The sequence below is a fragment of the Malania oleifera genome, chromosome 13 (assembly GCF_029873635.1).
Source record: "Malania oleifera isolate guangnan ecotype guangnan chromosome 13, ASM2987363v1, whole genome shotgun sequence".
In the NCBI taxonomy this organism is placed as follows: Eukaryota; Viridiplantae; Streptophyta; class Magnoliopsida; order Santalales; family Ximeniaceae; genus Malania; species Malania oleifera.
In genome coordinates, this window is record NC_080429.1 from 65,402,688 (window position 1) to 65,418,489 (window position 15,802).

Here is a 15,802-nt window from a genome sequence, read left to right on the forward strand (position 1 = left end):
ATTTCTACATAGATTTTTTCCTTTACAGAGAACTCAATTTTTGTAAGAACAGATCAGTCAATTCATGTGATGAGACATTTCATGAAAGATAGGAGAGTGTTGAGCTTATTGGTCACACTCGATTTTAATAATTCCAAATACTTAGGTATTTGATGGCTTTCAAGTGTATGTGTAGGTTCATTTTAGCAGATCAAGTAATGGCGCATGAAAGCAAACCATGAAGACCCTGAAGATTAGTTTCATGTTGTAAATTCATTTTATGTAATATGAGTCTGTAATAGTAATTAGGATATAAGGCCTGTAATAATTACCTACATGTTACGCATATAGGATACTCTGTAAGCTCAGTAAGACCCTAGTGAGACCTTAGGTCCCAACACAAATGCACAATCACTCCCCATAATAACTTGCTCAATCAGGGGATCAAATTGAAATGGATTGAACATAATAGGCTTAAAATGAGAGAGGTTGGGCGACCAAACCCAAGGTGTTTAAAACACCTTAGGCGCCTGAACCGTTGGGATGTCAACGGTTTGACCAAGCTTCAGGCGACCGAACCTAAAATGAACTTATCTTCCCCAGGCAACTGAATCCTTAGAAAGTGACTTTTCACCAACTCAAACTGCCAAACTTTTCAGTTCAAAATAGGCCTTGGGCGACCAAATCCCTTTGTTCGGTTAACCGAACTTATTATTGGGCACCTGAACCATGCACCAAAATTTTTTGTCCTTAGTTCAACCAACTTAGTTTAATTTCGGGCACCCGAAGCATTTACAAAGCCTTTTTTAACTAAGTCTATTCGGGCAACCGAATTGAAGTTCAACCACTCGAATCTTCTTGAGTTACTTAATTATTAACCGAGGTTAAAAAGGTTAAATTGAGTTAAATTTCCTAATGTGTTTTAAAACTTTCCTAATAATACATTACATGTCCTAAACGATTATAATTTGACCTTGGTCTATATATATAGGTTCATTTGTGTGGATTAGCAATTAATTAAGAAAATCATTAGTAAAAATTCTCTCTATTTTTCAAAATCCTACCTTGCCCAAATACTCTCAAATCCTTATTCCTTTGATACATCTTAGTAGTGCAAGAGCTTATTGATTGTGCTTGTGATTACTTGATATTGCTAATACTCCCATAGTATTTATTGATTATTTGATATTGATTTTGGGAAGTTTGGCTAAGGTTTATCTCACATATATGAATTTTATAAATTTTGTGTTGGGATAAACTAGCAAGCTTAAGGATCTTTGCATTGTCATTGCAAGATTCCTATAGCTTTGTTTTTTTTGTGCAAAAAATATTTCCTACAAGCTATAATACTTTTCAAACTACTCTTATGCTCATTATATTGAAGGAAAATCTTTTGAACTAGTTTGATTATCTGATTAGCATCTTTGAAACCCTGATTTGTTATTGATATTTGATATAACTTGTTTCAAAGATATAGTTTGATTAGAACACTCTTGAACATTTTAGTGATCATATCTTGTTGAGTGTTATTTGTACAAATATTCACATCTCCGAGCTTACATATTCTATACGGTTGATGTGCTTGTGATTGATTACGTTTGGTACATATGTACTTTACTGAGAAGCATAATCACCGTACCTTGTTGTATTAAGAAAATACTGTTGTATTCCAGGCGTGGCCTGAGGAGGCAGTAATTCAGTCCAATAAGGATTGTCTATAAAAGTTGAGGTCAGCCTTGTACGAATTGACCTGGTTGTTTAGGTGCGGCCCTGTAATGACTCAAAGAATAATGATATTTAAATAATAGAGAGGGAGGGAAATGAAAATAGAAACAAAAGGAGGCAGCAGACTTCGTCGACGAACGCTTTGTGTTTGTCAATGACATTGCACTTTGGGAGTAATAACTGAGGAAATTTATTAGGTCCTCGTCGACGAACACAGGGGATTCGTCAACGAGGGTATAAGAGGGCCTCATCGACAAAGACAAATTTCAACGACGAGAAGATACCGAGAGAGGATTTTGGGGAAATCTTAAATTCATTGACGAAGGTGCAGGTTCGTCGACGAACTTACTACAGGACTCATCGACGAGGTGACGTGCCTTGTCGACAAATCTAGCCCTACAAATAACCCAAATCCCGCATTTAAACGCAAAAATTAAGAAAAATCACTCACTCACTCACTCTCTCTCTCTCTCTCTCTCCCTTTGGTTTCTCTCACCTCTCTCTTCGATTTCGGCTCCATCATTCGCCAGATTGACGATCTGAGGTCACTATGACGCTCCTTAGGAAGTTCTCTTCAAATCTGTCGGAGCAGATCATTGGTGGAAGCTAGCTAGTATAAATTCATCCCTAAGTTGAGGTAAGGATTTTTATGCCATGTTTGGCCTTACTCTAGTTATAGAAAATGATGTTCACGCTAAAATACCGAAGTTTAGTTCTGCAAGTTATTGTTTTCAGGGAGTTGAATGGGGAACCCTACGAATGCAAGACCGGAAATTTTAGGGGGTTTCTTTCAGTGTCAGGTAAGGGAATAAACTAAAGCAATTATTTTCCATACAAATTATTATTATTTATCAGTAAATTTATTTTCAGGAAAGCATGTATTATATCTATATATTATGAAGGAAATGCACATTTGGGGAAATACTGCTATTATGTTGAAATGTATATATATGTATGAGATGCCAGAAATTATGATTTTAGAATATAATGTATGGTTTTATACAGCAAATGTGTGGCATGAATATTACTTTACGTGAAAGTATTATGATATGACAATGCTATGGATGAAGTATGTTTTTTAGAGATAATGAAAGAATAATATACATTATGATTTTAAAGTACACAATAAATGATTTATTTTATTCCGAATGATATGTATGAGATATTTGGCACAAGGCCGTGATTGATAGCCGGTGCGAGGCCGTGTTTTACATATGATTTTGGCACGAGGCCGTATTTATGAAATGTTCGGCGCGAGGCCGTATTTATGAAATTATCGAAATTTTATCAATCTATTTATGTTAAATGTTATATTATCATGTACTATATGTTATCAGAACCCGGATGTCAGTTTAGTTCAATTTCAGAAGCACGGTACCTGTTAGCTTTGATGCAATCCCAAGAGGGGGGGGGGTGAATTGGGTATTTAAAATTTATCACCTAAGTTAAACCAGATAAGCAGTATTACTTAACCTAGGGTCTGTCTATGCAAATGTAAATCTAATCATTTACAATATAACATACACGTGCAGTAAGTAAATTGCGGAAATGTAAAGAACACGCATGATATGTTATCGGGGTTTGGCCAACTGTGCCTACCTCGCCTCTAGATCGCAAGCAAGAGGATTCCACTAATAGCTCACTTAAGGGTGGAGCGGCACCGTTTACAACCAGGTCAAATTAACACAGGGCTGACCTCAACCTTAACCAGGTTAATTAGCGGGGCTGACCTCAACCTACACGCCTTAACAGGACGACGCACCTAGCTTTCCTAACTGGGTCTAAGCCAATCCGGGACTATTCCAGGGCTAGTCTCCCTCTTCAGGCCCGTTCCTAGAAATACAACAAATGTGTATAAAATTTGTACACGGAAATATGCTTCTAGAAAAGCAGATGTGTGCACTAATACAGCTCAATCAATAAAGCAAGCACGAATGATATGTAGATATGCTCAGTGCTCTAATGTGTGCTAAATACTCAATCAAGTATGATAATCAATCAAGATCTAAAGTGTGTATCTAAGAAAGATTTGAAACACAATATTCGAATATCACAAAATTAGATCAGGGTTTCAAATATGCTAAGCAAGATAGATCAAACAAACTCAATATGATATTTCAATTTCTAAAGCACAATGGAGTTGTTTGAAAGATTAGCTTTTCACAAAAGGATTTTTGCACACAAAATCTAGGTTTAGGTATCTTGCAACAACAATGCAAGAACCACAACCCTCAAAGTCTTCCCACACAAGATTTATCAAATGAAATCCGTGGAAGAACTTTAGGCTATACTCTCAAATAAAATCAATCAACCTTTATACCAAAAGAGAGTATTAGCTAGAAAGATTACGCACTATAGCCTTATAGAAATACTCACAATGCTTGGAGAAATAAAGATTGAAGAGTATGTGAGTGTTTGCAAGAAGTTTTTGGCTAATATAGGGTTTTAAGAGTTGAGAGAGTTTTGCCCTAATCAAGTTTTCTAATCCTAGCTAATAATGATAAATGAATGGGTATATATAGGCAAGGAGGTATTTTTGACCGTTTGGGACCTATTGGGTATTATTAAGAAAGATTAATGATGTTTAAAGCATTTTAACCCTGTTTAAAAAATATTAACTGCGGTAAAAAATCACGGCAACCCGAGAGGTCCGGTCGACCTGAAATGGTTCGGTCGACCAGGACTCAAATGGCTCGGTCGACCAGGGGACTTTTGAACTGAAAGGCTCGGTCGATCGGAGAGGGCAATTTCCCAATTTTCCGAGTTTCGGTCGACCAGGGCATTTTGAACTACCTGGTTCGATCGACCAGACCACTGAAAATTCTCCCGAGTACCTTCCGATCAACCAGGTAGTTGTAGTTCAAAAGCTCTCGGTCGACCGAATGGTCAACTGTTGACCTAGGAGGGTTTCGGTCGACCAGGGCCTTTTGAACTACAAGTATTGGTCGACTGGGTAGTTAAAATGTTGAAAAAAAGGAGTTTTGGTCGACCGTAGTGAAGGTTCGGTCGACCGTAGTGAAGGCTCGGTCGACCGGGGCTGAAATCAACGAGTTTCGGTCGACCGTGGTGAAGGCTCGGTCAACCGGCCTCTACTTTTCTACACAGACACTGTTCAGTGTTTTGGCCATAACTTTTCTTATACAACTCTAAATTGAATGTTCTTAATACAAATGGAAAGGTAAGAGAAAATTCCACAACTTTTATGTTGAACAAATTTTAAGAAAATGACTTTGGAATTGAGAAAAATGTCCATCAATGAGACGGAAGAAACATGAAGGGAGTTTTTCTCTTACGGACACGTTTCAGTGTTTTGGCCATAACTTTTTCTATGTAACTCCAATTTGGACGTTCTTGGTATCAAAATCAAGCTATGGTAAAATTACACAATTTTCATTTTGAACATGATTTGATATGACGTCCAATTGAGTAAGAAAATTGTTCATTTCTAACATTTGGTTGACTAGCCGGTTGACCGACCCCTTTGAAAATTTTAGTTTTTGCCTTCTTTTAACTTTAAAACCATTGAAAAACCTTTGTATAAGTTAGGCATTTTATGACAAAAGTTTTTCATGTTATTTGGAGGTCCTATGGTCAATCTAAGGTCAATTTGAGCATACCTACCTATCATGCATGATGCAAATTATTACAAGCTATATGAGTGCACAATCCATAATAAAATTACATCCTAGAATGAAGAAACTGAAAAATAAATACAAATGTATCACAAGATTCTTCATTCATCGGCACGAACACCGCACGCCATCATAATAAGTCTTTTAGTCCCGAAGCGCGCACAAGGTGATCCTGCATACAATTCTTAGTACAACCATTAGTACCAAGAGTATTTGTCATAATCAAAACTGGGTGAGACCAATCAAGTCAACAGTACCGTAACTTATAGATCAGATATCTATGTTCAGATTGGTACTAACCACCTCACGAGGGGGTGGGAGATGGATAGTCGGTGTGGCTTTCAGTGTAGAGTTGTAGACGTCCACATGGAAGTCCAGACCAGGGTGTGGCAGACCCATCGTACTTACAGACATTTTTGACTCTACAGTGGTCGGCCAGCCATTTTCGGGTCCCGTCTTCGAGCTGCACAACCCTTCATGGGGGGTAATACATGACATCAACTAGTTATTCATCCTGAGTATATTTTTTGTATTATTAGCTATACTAGACAGTTATGATTAGTATGATGTATAAGAAATATGAAAGTATATGTTTTTGCAATTATTAAATGATGAATGTTTTCTGGTATGAAGTTTGTACTTTATATCTATATTATCATTAAGTATTCATGTTGTCATACAGCTATACTTAGTTTATTTTCCCTTACTGAGAAGTATCTCACCCCCAAACATTAAATTATTTTCAGGGAACCCAGAAAGACCGGCAGATCGAGGCCGCCGTTGAGATAGAGTGGTACTACCCCGTTAGGAGGGTAAGTTCTGATCTAAAGGCGGGAAATTCATATTGTAGGTCCCTAGACATAAGTGTATGTTTGGAAATTTTTGGAGACTGTATATAAATATTGTGCTTTGGGATTACAGTTAACTCTGGTATTTTGTATTTTGTGGTAATGAGGTTGATGATTTACATTTACTACTGCCTAGGTTCCGCTGTGTATGATAGGTGTCCCCGCTACCCACTAGTTCGGGTTGACTGTTTTATTTATTTTTCTTTTCTTATATGAGTATATAAGCAGGAAGTTACAGGCCCCACCCATTAAGTGAGCCTTATAGTGGTAATCCTTGTGCTTGCTAGCCAAGGCGGGGACGTAGGTAGCTTGCTGAACCTCGATAACATTTCTCGGTGTCATTTCTTATTTACCGCTTTCTGGTGCATGCTTAATTAATTTTATTGTGCAATTTAATATCCCCTTCATATTTAAATTGATTTAATTTATTTGCATTAGATTGACCATAAGGTTGTGTAATGCTGCTGTTAGGAGATTTAGGTAAGGCATTAATTTTTGAAAATACCAATTCACTCCCCCCTCTTGGGTTCACGGTAAAGCTGACAATTGGGATCAGAGCCACGTAGTATAGACTTAATAGTTAATTTGCAAAAGATCTTAGATGACTCATAGTATTGTGGCCCCTTTCCCTAAGAGACCATCTTCCACATGACCTCCAATTTTTAGTGGTGTTAATTACACCTTTTGGAAATAGAGGATTCGCATCTACCTTCAAAATATAGTTTGGAAGGTGTGGAGGGTTGTCTCTAAGGGAAATTATGTTCCTATGAAAACAGAGGGTACAACTAGAGTTCCTAAAACTGAGGAAGAATATAATGATGATGACATGAAAGCTGTTAGTTTAAATGCCACTGCTATGAATAATCTGTATTGTGGTCTTGATGTGAATGGATTTAATAGAGTAATGACATGTACTACTGCAAAAGAAATCTGGGATAAATTAGAAGTCACATATGAAGGTACTAGGGATGTAAAAGATACTAGGATAGATATGTTGACTAGTGAATATGAGGTCTTTAGGGTGAATGTAGGTGAGTCCATTTAGAGCATGTACACTAGATTCACACACATTATAAACTCACTGCATGCATTAGACCTACCCTACATATGAGATGATTAGGAAGATCCTTAGAGGTTTGCCTCCTGTTTGGGAAGTAAAGGCTATGACCATTTCTGAGGGTAGAGACCTTAAGGCCATGACTCTAGATGAATTAATAGGTTCCCCGATTACCTATGAATTAGCCATAAATGAGAGACTCAATGAACATAATAAGGCGAAAAAGGTGACTGCATCAAAAACTTCCACTTAAACGTCTAGTGAATGTAGCGAACCTGACTCTGAGGATGATATGGCAATGCTAACTAGAAAATTCAGCAGATTCTTAAGGAAGAATAGAAAACCATACAAAATATATAAGGAATCTGCATCTGATAAGGGAGGGTCGAGTAAAAGAAAGGATAAGTCAAATGCTCATACATGTTATAACTGCAACAAGGTTTGGCATATCAAGCTAGATTTCCCGCTACTGAAATAGGATGCTAGGAAAAAGAAGAAAGCTATGAAAGTAGGCACTTTATAGGATAAACTAGGTAGTAGTGACTCAAATTGGGATCATAGTGACTCAGAGGTTTCTAATCTGTGCTTGATGGCACATGATGATGAGGTATCGTCTTCTTTTTCTTTGTCTTCATATTATTCTTTTAATGATTGTGAATCTGATAGCATACCTACTTTTAGAGAATTGCAATTTGAATATATTTGTGTCTCTAAATTGTTGAATAAAATGACCAAATAAAATAATGATTTGAAAAAAAAATGTGAAAATTGGTCAAAATTGTTTGAAATTGCAAAAATCTCTTATGTTTCGATTTTGAAAGAAAAAAAATTTGACTATTGCTGAGCTTGAGAAAAAATTGGAGGATAGCTCCAAATTTTTTTTAAAATTCATCGAGGACCAATGTAATTTTGAAAAACTACTTGGAGCCCAAAGAAATTCTCTTAGTAAAGAGGGTCTTGGTTTTAATGGCGTTGAGAATGTTAGACAACCTAATCTTTACTTGGGACATTTCACTCGTGAATCAAAATCTCAAATCCCACCTAAAGATCCTAAGTGTAGAATGAAATGTTTTAAATGCAAATAAATCGGTCACATTCAATTTGATTGCCCACTTAGAAATAGACGTGTAAAAATTTGAAAGGTGTGGGTAGTTAAAGGTGATCCAGTCACTAACCCCCGTGGACCCAACAAAATTTGGGAACCAATGTCAGTTACTTAGTCCATCTTGTAGGTGTGTTTGAAATCATCCTCCTCCAAGGACAAGTGGTACCTGGATAGCGGGCGCTCACGGCATATGACCGACAACAAGGCAAAGTTCACTTCAATCACTCCCAAGGATGGAGGGTACGTGACATTTGGCGACAATGCAAAGGGACACATCATTGGCATAGGTAAGGTCGGTAAGGATCCTTCTCTAATTATTGATAATGTTATGTTAGTTGATGGCTTGAAGCATAATTTGTTGAGCATTAGTCAATTGGGTGATAAAGGATATAAGGTTTCATTTGAAAATGACAAATGCATAGTTAAAAATAAATCAGCTCATGAAATTCTTTTCACTGCAGATCGACATGAAAATGTATATACTACTACTTTTGACAATTTAGCCTCACAACAAGTAACTTATTTTTCTACAATAAATGAAGCTATTTGGTTATGGCATAGGCGATTAGGACACGCTAGCATGGATATATTGTCAAAACTAGTAAGAAAAGATTTATTAAAAAGCTTACCTAAAACACCATTTGTGAAAAATAAAATCTGTGATGCATGTCAAATGGGTAAGCAAACAAAATCTAGCTCTAAGAATAAGAAATTTATATCTACCACTAGACCACTTGAAATGCTTCACTTGGATTTGTTTGGTCCTAATTCTGTGCAAAGTCTTGGTGGAAAATCATATGCTTTTGTCATTGTTGATGACTTTTCTAGGTTCACATGGGTGCTATTTCTCTCACATAAAAATGAATCATGTGAACATTTTACTAAGCTTTGCAGGAGAATTCAAAATGAAAAAGGCTATAAGATAACTCACATAAGAAGTTATAGAGGCATTGAACTTAAAAATGAAGACATAGAAGATTATTGTGACTTAGAGGGTTTCTCACATAACTTCTCTATACCTAAGACCCCTCAACAAAATGGTGTGGTAGAAAGAAAGAATAAGTCATTAGAAAAAATAGGTAGGACCATGTTGAATGAGCATAAACTACCTAAATAATTTTGGGCTGAGGCCATAAATACTGCATGTTATGTCATGAATAGGGTGTTGATTAGACCGTCACTTAATAAAACCCCTTATGAATTGTGGAACAACCATAGACCTAATATTTCCTATTTTCATGTTTTTGGTTGTAAATGCTTTATGCTTAAGGATAATGAACATCTAGGGAAATTTGATTGTAAATCTAAAGAAAGGCATTTTCTTAGGCTATGCTCTTAATAGTAAAGTATATAGAGTTTTCAATAAAAGAACATTGACTATTATTGAATCTATCCATGTTGTATTTGATGAATCTAATCCATTTTCTAAGAAAGATGATGAAGATGACATTGACATTAGAAAATGCTTAGAGAAGTTTTCTGTTGAAAATAATACAAGTGAAAATTCAGAAATAAATGATAAATCATCTGAAGATAATGACAATGAAAATGAAGTTCAGGAGTTGCCTAAAGATTGGAAATTTATTAGAAACCATCCTCTGGATCAAATCATAGGTGAACCTTCCCGTGGTGTAGCTATAAGATCTTCCTTGAAAAATCTAGTGTGTCATTTCGCCTTCTTGTCCCAAGAAGAACCTAAAAATATTAAAGAAACCATAGAGGATGAGTCTTGGGTGATGTCCATGCAAGAAGAACTTAATCAATTTGAAAGAAACAAAGTGTGGACCCTAGTTCCTAATCCAAGTGATCATACAATTATTGGAACCAAATGGGTGTATAGAAATAAGAAAGATGAGAATGGGGTAGTAACTAGGACTAGTTGCCCAAGGTTATAATTAGGAAGAGGGGATTGATTTTGATGAAACCTATGCTCCCGTTGCTAGGATGGAAGTCATTCGTATGCTACTTGCTTATGCCGCTTTTAAAAATTTTAAATTGTTTCGAATGGATGTTAAAAGCATTTTTCTTAATGGCTATATTAATGAAGAAGTGTATGTAGAACAACCTCCCGGTTTTGAAAATCACAAATATCTAGTGTATATCGGTTGTCTAAGGCCCTGTATGAATTGAAGCAAGCTCCTAGAGCTTGGTATGAGAGACATAGTGGGTTTCTACTAGAAAATGAGTTTACTTATGGCAAGATTGACACTACACTTTTCAGCAAATCCAAAAATGATGATATACTTATCGTTCAAATTTATGTTGATGACGTCATTTTTGGAGAGCCACTAATGATGAGTTGTGTAATGAGTTTTCCAAATGAATGCAAAGTGAATTTGAAATAAGCATGATGGGTGAACTTAGTTTCTTTTTAGGGTTGCAAATTAAACAAGCTAAATATGGAATTTTCATATGCCAATCTAAATATGTTAGGACTTGCTAAAGAAATTTAATATGGAAGATAGTAAAATTCTTGGTACTCCTATGAGTTCTTCCATCAAACTTGAAAAAGATGAGCAAGGAATCCCTGTTGATGTGAAATTGTATCGTGGCATGATTGAGAATCTTCTATATCTTACAGCTAGTAGGCCTGATATTATGTTTAGTGTGTGCTTATGTGCTAGGTTTCAGGCCACTCCTAAGGAATCTCATCTATTGGTAATAAAACAAATCCTTAGGTATCTAGTTGGAACTGTAGAGTTAGGGTTATGGTATCCTAAGCACACTACTTTTGAGATTGTGAGTTATATTGATGCTGACTTTGCCAGTAGTAAGGTTGATAGGAAGAGTACTAGCGGAACCTGTCACTATTTAGGACAATCTCTCATTTCTTAGTTCTCCAAGAAACAAAATTTAGTTGCCCTATCTACAGCCGAAGCAGAATATATAGCGGCTAGAAGTTATTGTGCTCAAACTCTTTATATGAACCAACAAATGATGGATTTTGGGTTGCACTACGATACAGTACCGATTAGATGTGATAATACTAGTGCAATCAATATTTCAAAAAATCCTATCTCACATTCACGAACTAAACACATTGAGATTAGACATCATTTTCTTCATGATCATGTGTAGATAGGGGATGTGGCACTTAAGTTTGTATGCACAAATAAACAACGAGTTGACATTTTCACTAAACCACTTCTAGAAGACAGGTTCATACAAATTAGACGTGAACTAGGTCTTATGCATAGTAGAGATGCTTCCTAGACATTTCATAGTTTGCATAAACTTAGGGGGAGCTTTCTAATAATTTCAAAGTCTAACAATTAATATCACAATTGATTGGTATCTTTCATTGGCTTGGAATTTATATAATTGGCTATGTTTTATCTACTGCATGATGATGATTGTATTTATGTTTTATGTATTGATCATATTGGAACTGTTTGAGTTGAGTAGTTGTGGATAAACTGTTAAATCTTAAAACTCAAAACAGGTCATTTTTATACAAGAATTTTTGGGAAATGTCTTATTTTTAAATGACATGTTGCTGAAATTTTTAAAATTCCCAAACTTCTCTTGTATACTAATGTTTTATACCCAATGCCTAAGGCTATTAATTTCATAGCCCTTTTTGCTGTTGCCAAAGTGGGGAGATATATAAGAGAGGGCAAAAATTGGGTTGAATTGAACTTAAATGAAAAATTATTTGCATTGAAAAATTTTTACATTATGCATATTTTTAGGGGGAGCCTTCTAAGGCTATACCCATTTTTTGCACGGGTGTATTTGTCATCATCAAAAGGGGGGAGAATGATGACCTTATTGGTCACACCCAATTTTGATAATGACGAATGCTCGGGTATTTGATGGCTTTCAAGTGTATGTGCAGGTTCATTTTAGCAGATCAAGTAATGGCACATGAAAGCAAAGCATGAAGACCCTGAAGATTAGTTTCATGTTGTAAATTCATTTTATGTAATATGGGTCTGTAATAGTAAATAAGATATAAGGTCTATAATAATTACCTGCATGTCACGCATATAGGATATACTGTAAGCTTAGTATGACCCTAGTGAGACCTTAGGTCCCAACAAAAATGCACAATCATTCCCTATAATAACTTGCTCAATCAAGGGATCAAATTGAAATGGATTGAACATAATAGGCTTAAAATGAGAGAGGTCGGGCAACCGAGCCCCAAGTGTTTAAAACACCTTGGGTGCCTGAACCTTTTGGATGTTAACGATTTCACTAGGCTTTGGGTGACTGAACCTAAAATGACCCTATCTTCCCCGGGCGATCGGGCGACCGAACCCTTAGAAAATGACTTTTCACCAACTCAGACTACTTAACTTTTCAGTTCAAAACAGGCCTCGGGCGACCGAATCCCTCTGTTTGGTTAACCGAACGTATTTTCAGGCACCCGAATCGTGCGCCAAAACTTTTTTTCTTTAGTTTAGCCAACTGAGTTTAATTTCAGGTACTCGAAGCATTTACAAAGCCTTTTTTAGCTAAGTCTATTCGGGCGACTGAACTAAAGTTTAGCCACCCGAATCTTCTCGGGTTATGTAATTATTTACGGAGGTTAAAAAGGTTAAACCAGGTTAAATGTCCCAATGTGTTTTAAAACTTTCTTAATAATACCCTACATGTCCTAAACTATCATAATTTGACCTTAGTTTATATATATAGGTTCATTTGTGTGGATTAGCAATTAATTAAGAAAATCATTAGCAAAAATTCTCTTTATTTTTCAAAATCCTACCTTGCCCAAATACTCTCAAATCCTCATTCTTTTGAAACATCTTAGTAGTGTGAGAGCTTATTGACTGTGCTTGTGATTACTAGATATTGCTAATACTCCCATAGTATTGATTGATTATTTGATATTTATTTTGGAGAGTTTGGCTCAGGTTTATCTCGCAGATTTGAATTTTATAAATCTTGTGTTGGGATAAACTAGCAAGCTTAAGGATCTTTGCTTTGTCATTGCAAGATTATTATAGCTTTGTTTTTGTTGTGCAAAAAATATTTCCTACAAGCTATAATACTTTTCAAACTACTCTTGTGCTTATTATATTGAAGGAAAATCTTTTGAGCTAGTTTGATTATCTGATTAGCATCTTTGAGACCATGATTTGTTATTGATATTTGATATAACTTGTTTCAAAAATATAGTTTGATTAGAACACTCTTGAACATTTTGGTGATCATATCTTGTTGAGTGTTATTTGCACAAATATTCACATCACTGAGCTTACATATTCTATACTATTGATGTGCTTGTGATTGATTACTTTTGGTACATATCTACTTTACTGAGAAGCATAATCACTGTACCTTGTCATATTGAGAAAATATTATTGTATTCCAAGCATGGCCTGAGGGGGTGGTAATTTAGCTAGGTAAGGATTGTCTGTAAAGGTTGAGGCCAGTCTTGTGCTAATTGAGCTGGTTGTTTAGGTGTCACTCCACCCGTTAAGTGAACCTTATAGTGGTAATTCTTATGGTTGTTAGCTAAGGTGGGGACGTAGGTAGTTTGCCGAACCTCGATAACATTTCTGGGTGTCATCTCTTATTTACTGCTTTCTGGTGCATGCTTAATTAATTTTATTGTGTAATTTAATATCCCCTGCATATTTAAATTGATATAATTTATCTGCATTAGATTGACCATAAAATGTAATACTGTTGTTAGGGGATTTACCTAGGGCATTAATTTTTGAAAATACCAATTCACTCCCTCTCTTGGGTTCATGATAAAGCTAACAAAGAGATTTAGAGATCTGATTAACATGGGTCCACACCATGGATTTGAATCATGCGCCTGGTCAACTATTTTTACACTGTGTTGACTCTTGAATCGAAATAGTTTGTTCATACTAAGTGTTTGGGATATGTCTTCAATAAGGAGCCTGATGAGGCTTTGGATTTTTTGGATCATTTAGCTGACTATGCTCAGTAGTGGAACATTAGGATTGACAGAAGACCAATTGCAGCTCAGCCATTGAGAGCAATACATGGTGGATAGTGGTATGAATTGAAAGATGATTTTGATGGTGAGGCATGTCTAGCTAAACTCACCAGAAGAGTGGAGGCTATAGAGATGGACAAGGAGAATAGTACAGAGCAACTTTGGAATCAACCTTCCCAATCCTATGCACCCCTTTATCAGTCGTCATATCATTAGGATGTCTTTCAGTATTAGTACCAGCCACAACAGATCTCGCAGAGTTATACACCTTCAGGATTTCAATCTAATGCAGCACCTACTCCACTGGAGAAGTCTCTTGAGGATGCCTTTCATTTGTTCATACAAATTCAAGCCACTATAAATAATCAGTAAACTTAGGCCATAAATGAATTGTGGGACACCATTAATGAGATGAGCACGCAGTTGAAAATATTAGAAAAAAAGGAATTTTTTTATAGAACTTGAGCCTAATCCTCAAGAATACCATCACCAACAGCAATAAATAAATAATGTTTCTCTTGATATAGTAGAGGTCGTTATTACTTCGAGAAGTGGAAAAGAAGTTTCCCAACCTGAGATAATCATCAACAGAAAAACAATTGTCCTGGTACCTGAAGTTACAATTGAGATAGATGAGGTCAAAGAAAAATCAAAGCAAGCGAGCCCAGAATTTAAGAAGTCAGTTAATGTGGAGACCATGACCAGTGAGGAGTACCAACCTGTGGCACCTTACCCTTAGAGATTGACAGTTGTGGAACCATCACTCCCTACTAGAGTAAATGTCATGGAGTGCAACACTGAAGCAAATCCTCGTAGTGGTACGGTGATGGGTACACCCGATAAAGAGGGTGAGTAGAATGGTGAACATTTAATTTTCAAGGAACTAGGTAAAAATCTTAATGTTGATGCTTCTGAAGAACCAAAGATAACTGCTCTAACAACTTTGCCTTAAAAACCGGTTCTTAAAGAAGTAAATTTCCTGAAAAATATGCTAAATAAAATCCTTTCTTGTTAAAACAAAGAAGGTAGTTTGCACATGTTTTGTCTGACACCTTAGAGTGTATTAATTTATTTGAGGCTAACTTTTGTGCAGGTAACAAGATAGATTCATTGTGGCGACTCAAATTTGGAGACTCGCCTGTTCAATTTATAGACTTGCACCCACCAGATGAAATTCCTTGAGAGCTTGCACTAGACAAACTGTGATGTTTTTCTTTCCTTTATTTTCATTTTGTTTTACCTTATTTTATTTTTAGTTAATTTTTAGGTACATTTTCCCTTAGTTTCAGTTTTTCTTTTCCCTTACTTCTCCACCCAAGTACGCTCTGCTTCCCCTATGCTTTCACATTAAGGACAATGTTCCACTTTAGTTGGGGGGGGGGGGGGGGTGGGTTGAGAAATTACATTGAAAAAAAAAGTTGAATATAGATGATTAGGCCATGATTAATACTGACTTATACTCTTCACATACTTGCATATAACCTAGGAGTTACACGCGTAAGCTATATAGTGGGTTATTTATGTGTAGTTTTT